Source organism: Cibotium barometz, chromosome 18 (genome assembly GCF_041138505.1).
Source record: "Cibotium barometz isolate CiBa-2024 chromosome 18, ASM4113850v1, whole genome shotgun sequence".
NCBI classification, from domain to species: Eukaryota; Viridiplantae; Streptophyta; class Polypodiopsida; order Cyatheales; family Cibotiaceae; genus Cibotium; species Cibotium barometz.
The window spans coordinates 10269632-10277896 of record NC_141063.1 but is presented as its reverse complement, the minus strand read 5'-3'; the positions used below and the strand labels follow the sequence as shown (position 1 = coordinate 10277896).

General features: G+C 45.4%; 1 long non-coding RNA gene and 1 other non-coding gene across 2 annotated transcripts; both read right to left on the bottom strand.

Annotated features, from left to right (window-relative positions):
- Positions 1–527: 527 nt before the first annotated feature.
- On the bottom strand, positions 528–2032 carry LOC147628927 (uncharacterized). The gene is made up of 2 exons (XR_015267858.1): positions 1322–2032; positions 528–1238 (listed from the first exon to the last, which is right to left on the bottom strand). It is a non-coding gene; the product is annotated as an uncharacterized LOC147628927 (long non-coding RNA).
- LOC147628926 (U1 spliceosomal RNA) lies at positions 1889–2050 on the bottom strand. The gene has a single exon (XR_015268025.1). It is a non-coding gene; the product is annotated as a U1 spliceosomal RNA (small nuclear RNA).
- Between the last annotated feature and the right edge of the window lie 6215 nt (positions 2051–8265).

Sequence of the window (8265 nt, the reverse complement as noted above, 5' to 3'; positions counted from 1 at the left end):
TCCTCCTCTAAAAGCTCTAATTAAAACCTCTCATTGAGAACATCCTTGACCAATTCCTCTCAAGATCCAGAAGCTGCAGAATCTGCTCAAATGAATCTACTCAAATGGATGAATCAGCAAAGATTCTGACCATCCACAATCGTGTCAACCACATGGAATGTTGGAAACAAAAATTTTGCAACCTTGGGTCAAACTAACACAAATCTAACTTCCCCGAATTTGGATAAGTCCAAATGCCACTTCCTTATCCAAACAATCACCACATCGAGAGAATGCTGAGAAAGAAAAACATATTCTAGCGAATCCTACGCTATAATAGCAACTGTAGATCTAGTACTGTTGTGAGAGTGTTAACAGATAGAGAATCACAAGGGAAGGCTTATGCAAACACAAACAGACACATAAGTATCTACTCCAATCAAATGTGCATCCCCAAGAAATCAAGTTCAATAAACAAACAAAACAATGTACGACGACTCCCTCAGATATACAAAATGCTCAACAAACGACAAATGCAGCCAAGTTGATGACAAATGTGATGTCCACAATCTCCTATAGATTTTTCCTTCAAATGCATGCTTGGCCCTTGCTCTGGCTGCTCGATTGCTATGTAAGGCTGAATATCTCGTGATTATTACATCTGAACTGCCCGCAGTTGAAAGATTGACAGGCATCTCCTTGACCCAATTTGTATCTGCCTCAACATCCCTCTTTCCATTGAACTTGGGGGGCCACTCCTCATGTTGCATGTGAGAGGAGGTTGGGATCCCTACCACCCTAGTCATGCAGGCAACATACATGGGACAAACTAACACAAAATCGAACTTTCTTCAAACCCGGATGTGCTCTGTTGACTCTACGGGCTGCTTCCCTAGCCAAACAATCAACACACACACACACACACATGGAATGGCGGGAACTTGCTAGGGTTTAAGCAATTGTAGACCAACAGAGTCTAAAGAGAGAATGGCAATGGAAGACTTACGCAAACACACACACACACACACACACACACACACACACACAAGTATCTCCTCCAATATGGTGTCAAGCCAAGCTCAAGTTTACAACACACAATTTCAACGAGTGTATGGGTAAAAAAATGATCAACAAACAGAGAGATGCCCCATGCTCATGTCCTTTGATTCCCTCGCAATTTCAATTTCGCCTTCAGCTGCAGGCTTGGCCCTTGCTCTGACTGCTGCTTCCCCCATATGACAGTGTGTGCCATCCACCTCCTGATATTGAGAAGCTTCAAATGAGTGGAGAGATCTCACAGCCAATGAAGTGTGGGGCTAACTAACTAAGCAAGAAGGAGAACCTGGGGGGGGACCAGGGATGAATCTGCCATGTGTGGTTGTGGTGGAAACCGATGATCCAAAGCCTCCTCCTTTACCCTGTAAGGAGAGCAAGAGAGGAATGTCAGGAAGAGAGAACACCATCCGGGGCAAAATCAAGAGCAGCAATGGTTCAGAACAAAGGTCCATGGAGTCCCCTGCGCAGTCCAGTGCTGCTAGCCGAGGTGGCTGTCCGTAACTGGCAGTAGGCAGATATGAGCAGGTAGGAAGTGTAAGATCACAGAACTCTAGACTAGAAAGGCAGAGGGCTATTCATTCATGCACACTGGCTCCTCCAGATCCCATGACGGATGCGTAATCCAACAGTGCTGGGGCTGGGGCTCATGTCGCCTTTTGCCTCAACGACAGCAGCAGCATGGAAAGGGTGGTCTGTCTCCTTCTCCGTCGTGTAGGGTATGCAAACAGCTGGTCTGTCTCCTTCTCCGTCGTGTAGGGTATGCAAACACAGCCGGTAGCCCAAATGAAATCATCAGAGCCCCGCCATGGCCTGCGGGCGCCGCGAGGTTTCGTGGTTTGGAGTTTGGTTTTGGGTGGGGGCCGCGCGAACGCGAGCCCCCGCTACCACAAATTATGACGTGCACTCTCCCCGTTGGGGAGATGCTAGGGTGCAGCCCGTCCGGCAGTGCAATGGAGAGGCCGACCCTAGGCCATCGGCCTTCCTGATCACCGATTGACCCCGCCCAGGTAAGTATACCGTCCAGCCGCGCGTGGGCGCTCTTTAGTAGGCGCCTCTCAACCAGCCACGCCAACCTATTATGGGACCTTTCCCACGACACGCGTCTGGACCACCCTCAAAAAGAGTCGTAGGCTTGGAATAAGCTAAGCTCTCTCTACTACAAGTATCTACACTTCCATACTCTACTACATGGTGTAGGTAATCACCTGTACTGCTGTTATATGAGCCTCAAAGAGTACACTGCCTTTTATAGGCTTATCTTCTTTCACACATCACGTACTCTCCCTGGGGCAGTGACACAAGGCCACATCACCGCTTATCTCATCACAGTCACACATAAAAACGGCCTCGCGTCCACAGTCATCGATTTTTTCTTCATCCTCGCGGCGGCCATCAACCCTTACACAACACGAGAGAACGCATGCAGCATCATGTTCATCATGTCACGGCCTCGTGGAAGCTACGAAGCCCCAAAAAGAGGACCACCCATGGGCAAAGTTATGTGTGCAGAGGGCTCTCTGCTAAATCTTTGTGCTGCTCAAGAAACCCTTCTTTGCACGGCGAGGGCAGAGAGGCAGCAAACTCGGGCAAGAAACCCTTTACTCGCACCACCCAAGTTTGGCGGCAAAATTGGTGGGTGGCATCGTCGTTGGGCTGAGTGGACTCTCTGCACCACTAGCAGCACCGCTCAAAATTGGTGGCAGCCCATGGCGGATCTAGGCAAGCAACACCTAGTGGCTCCCCCAGTTTTGAATCAGCGGGGCGGGCAATAACCTCTGGTGGTCACTAGCAATGAGCTAGCGGGGCAGCAATTTGAAAGCCTAGCTTTGATACCGTTCACGGCGGGGAGATTAGGGGCAAGCAACTAATCATCCTTTATCCACTAAACTCAAGACTTTGTTATTATATATATGTCACTACACTAGTAGCCTACCAAGAGTAGCTCAACCTCATCCTATTCTTCAATCTACAATGTGCTATTTTTGTGTGTCTAGCTTCTTCTGGTGGGATTCTAACTTCACGTCTACGGTCTTGCAATTAGTTCTCCCTAGATTCCAAGTAGAAAGCTACTCATTGTGAGCCGCGCACCACAAAAGCAACTAACGTGATTGTTAGCTAGCATTTGTGAGGTTATAGCAACAATAAATATTTATGAGGGCTTTCCTTGAACTTTGCTCGTTAGGCGACTTGTAAAGCTTCCATTAGGCACTCTTGCCAGTGGTGGAGGCTTTTCTACTTACATCGGAGTAGCAGGTGGAAACCCAAAGCATGTTATGTCCATTGTCAAAGAATAGGCACATTAGGACGAGCTTCTACTCCTACTTACATTGAAGTAGAAGCTGGAAACCCAAAGGGCATGTTCTCTCACATCACATACAATGGGACAATGACACATCACATACACTAGGATAATGACACATGGCTAAACATATGACATCACTGCTTATCACACTCACTCATAAAACGGCTATAAGATCTCATTCACACACATAAACACACTAAGTTATCTAAGGGCTGTTTCACATACGCATAAGACTCCGAATACCCAACAAACCCCCCTTCAGAGCAATGGGGGTAAGACCCGACATGCAAAAGAAGTAGCTACCTTCTAGTTTCATCACATGTTGCAAGGGAGCGATCTAGCCATTCGTAACTCCTGTGCCATGCCAATCCTCCAATCAACAAAGTGACCGAAGCAGCAAGTCTAGCTCTTCGTCACACCCGTCCCCCCCCAAGCTCCTAACACGGATCAAAGATAACATGGAGCCTTTTATAAGTGAAGGCAGTACAAACACATAAAGGGAAAAAACACACATGATTATTTAACTCAGATTTCATGGAGACTCCCCATGTAGAGAACCCGCGATACACAAACACATAAAAACAAGTGGAATGCCTAGCCATAGTCTTCCTCACCGGGGGAGACTTGTGCTTGCTGCAACTAACAGCCCAAGAAAACCTCCTTGCAGATAGCACACTAAATGTCCTCACACTCAAAGCTGTTCATATTGAGTTGGCTCGTGGTGGGCATGGCTTCTACAACAGCTCTCTAGAGGCAAGGATCTAGTCACATTGTCTTCACTTTCTAAAAACCCTAAGATGAAAGCTTTAAGGCCTGTGTCAGGGTAGAGATATCTCACATCAAAAGCCTAGCTTCTAGTGCAGGCCAAAGTCATCATCTTTATCTGCAATATCACCCACTATCTTTAGACATCTTCAATATCACCCATTGTTTCTAGACATCTTCATCTTCAATATCACCCACCGTCTCCAGACAAAAACTCTTGTAGCTTACATGTAGTCATTAGATTTTCTTCATCATCATGACGAATCGACTCTTATATCAGATACGGCATATTCATCATGTGATGCGTGCGGTTGGCAGCACTAAGCGTCTGGACCACCCTCAAAAAGAGTCGTAGGCTTGGAATAAGCTAAGCTCTCTCTACTACAAGTATCTTGTGGACATGCATGGGGGAAAAGACACACATCACACTTCCACACTCTACCACATGGTGTAGGCAATCACCTGTACTGCTATTATATGAGCCTCAAAGAGTACACTGCCTTTTATAGGCTTATCTTCTTTCACACATCACGTACCCTCCCTGGGGCAGTGACACAAGGCCACATCACCGCTTATCACACTCACACATAAAAACGGCCTCGCGTCCACAGTCATCAATTTTTTCTTCATCATCGCGGCCATCAACCCTTACACAACATGAGAGAACGCATGCAGCATCATGTTCATCATGTCACGGCCTCATGGAAGCTACGAAGCCCTTCGCCTCCTCTTCCAAAGTCAGCTCCAAAGCTAAGGCCATCGCCACAAAAAGAGGACCACCCATGGGCAAAGTTATGGGTGCAGAGGGCTCTCTGCTAAATCTTTGTGCTGCTCAAGAAACCCTTCTTTGCACGACGAGGGCAGAGAGGCGGGAAACTCGGGCAAGAAACCCTTTACTCGCACCACCCAAGTTTGGCGGCAAAATTGGTGGGTGGCACCGTCGTTGGGCTGAGTGGACCCTCTGCACTAGCAGCACCGCTCAAAATTGGTGGCGGCCCATGGCGGATCTAGGCAAGCAACACCTAGTGGCTCTCCCGGTTTTGAATCAGCAGGGCGGGCAATAACCTCTGGTGTCACTAGCAATAAGCTAGCAGGGCAGCAATTTGGAAGCGGGTCCCGTTATTTCTAGATGGACAGTTGGTGCATGTTGTACCCTGGCGCCCTATGGTAGAGTATAGAGATATGTTGCACCAAGCATGCCTTATTTGGGTTAAGGTTGTAGACTTTTCATCAACTATGTGGGAATTGTTACCGTTGGCCATGCAGACTACTGGGGAGGTGTTGGTGGAGCCCAGAATGTGGTTCTTCTTTCATGTTTCTTAAGGCTCAAAGAGATAATGTTCAGAAGGCTATGGCTGTTTATCATACTTTTGGTCTTGCATATGTAAAAATCTGCTCTGATAAGCTCTACCAAGATAAATTTTCTTGGTTTTGGATGGAATGGGTAGGTCGTCATACAAAGGATATGCATCACACGCCACTTGGGTTATCCGATTGGAGTTAGTGTTGATTCAGAGGCTTTGTTGGCATGAATTTCTGCAAGGAAAAATGAAAAGTTTGTGCATTGGAAATCTCAGGGTTGGCCTATGTATGTTTGGCTCAAAGTGACACAATCCATTAAGGTTAGCATGATATCTTTTTTCTTGCCTTTCTTGCCATGTATGAGCAAAGCTTTGCATCAGAAACAAAAGCCAATTAGATTTATACTATGGAAAAGAGCAGGAAATAAGCCAAGACAGATGTGGATTTCTTAGGAACACAAAGAGGAGTGGAGGGTCGGCCCTATTAGATGTCAAATTACATATGGTCACTAGGAGATGGCCTTTACTGCAAGATATGTGTGTATTTCATCAGCCATGGGTGGTAATGGCTAAGGCCCTCCTAGAGGAGGTTGCACTTGTGCATGGTAATACCAGGATTGATGGTACATGATGGGATGTAGTGAATGGTTCCCAACAGGTTTGAGTGGTGGCTTCACCTATCCTTTCTCATTTAATGATCTCATGGAAAGAGGTGTTGACACACACTAAATGGAAGCCTTCAGATTAGCGGATGCAGTTGAATTCTATGGTAGGTGAGGTGTGGCTACTTCACAACTTCTGGAGTGGCTTGACAAACTTGTTAAGTGGCCAAAATTCAATAGAATGGCTCGATTGGGACTAGTGAGAATCATGGATGCCTTGTTGCCACATTAAGGCCGCTTATTTTCTTTTTAGAAAATTCATCAATATTTTCGGGTTCCATGTGGATATGTACAATTATGGGAGAAGGTGAGGGCAAGCCTTACACCATTTGATGATATTCCTTAGTTGGAGGATCAACAACCTTGGTTAGATTGGGCATTTAGAAAGCCTTAGGACATTGTCAGCATATAACAAATCAAGTGTACCATATAATGGTGGAAGATAAGCGCTGGATCACTAAGAAGGCTAATCAGGTGTGGACTATCAGGCAAAGTAGGGCCTGGTGGAAGGAAGTAATCTTACAGAGCTGGTAGTCTAAGATTCCATATCAAGGGAAGGTGTTCCTCTAGTGCATGCTAGTTGGAGGCCTACCATTAGAGAACCAGTTGCTGCGAAAGCGACGGATTACTTCTGGTAATTGTGTGTTTTGTACTACATGCTTGGAAACATGCTCGCTTCTTTTCATTTCATGTATGGTAGAAAACAAGGTGTGGGATTTCCTTTCTCGTGTAAGGATTTTGTCGACAAATAGGCTCGTAAAGATTAAAGACTGGATTTTTGGCACGATTCTGAATGGGTCGGATAACCCAAAACATTCAATTTTCTTTCCTTTTTTCAAGTGGATAGGTTTGTGGCATATGTGGTAACTAGGAATGACTTCATATTTGATGCAAAAGTGGGTATTACAGCTCACATAGGTCATATCAAAGGGCTACTATTGTAGCAAGTCTCTTCCTTGCGGTTAGCTCATTTGGTGGAGAATGACACGGCTATAATTGGATGAGGGTACTCCGAGCTACACCTGTGGTTCGTAGTAATTAGTGAGGGAAAGCTAGTACATCACATTGTGGCCATGTGGCCATTTGCAAAGTAATTCTAGTAATATATCTTCTAGTACGAGAGAGAGAGAGAGAGAGAGAGAGAGAGAGAGAGAGAGAGAGAGAGAGAGAGAGTTATTGCACGACTTGATAATATCTTCTATTGATTGATGTTATATGAGCTTCAAAGAGTATAGTGCCTTCTATAGGCTTAAAATCTTTATCTGACGCATCACACACATTGGGGCAATCACACATGGCTAAACACATGACATCACTACTTACCACACTCACACATAAAACGGCTATAAAAGGTTGTTCACACACAACAACACACTAATCCATCTAAGGGCTATTTCACACACACATGAGGCTTCGAATACCCAAGAGCTATAAGCCAAGTCTATTATCCTTTGAAATCAAGACCTTGTTATATGTCACTACATTAGTAGCCAAGAGTAGCTTAACCTCATCCTATTCTTCAATCTATAATGTGCTCCTCAGGCCCTATTTTTGTGTGTGTGTAGCTTCTTTTGGTGAATTCTAGCTTCACATCTACGGTATTGCAATTAGTTCTGCCTCTTCTTGCTTCCCTCATCTTTCTATAAGAATGAATTTGGGGATCTATGTGGCATAAAAGATAATACGGGGGCCTAAGTAGTACAAGCATATAAAGGAAAAACACACACACTCAGATTTCAGGGAGGCTCCCTGCACAGAGAACCAATGACACACACACATAAACAACTAGAATGCCTAACCATAGTCTTCCTCAATCACTAAGGGTGACTTGCTACAGCTAATGGGCCAAGAAAACCTCCTTGTAGATAGCACACTGAATGTCTTGAGACTCAAAGCTATTCTTACTAAATTCTCTCATGGCGAGCTTGGCTTCTACAGTAGCTCTAGATACAGGTAAGGATCTAGTTGCACTTTCAAAAAACCCTAAGATGAAAGCTTTAAGGCTTGTGTCAAGGTAGAGATTGTCACATCAAAGCCCTAGCTTTGACCTATACCCACCGTGCAGGTCCAAAGTCTTGATCTTCATCTTCAATATCACCCACCGGCTCTCTAGACATAAACTCTTGCAACCTGCTCGTCGCAGTCATCCATCATCGTGGCCATCGACTCTTACACCAAAGAATGCATGTTCATCATGTGA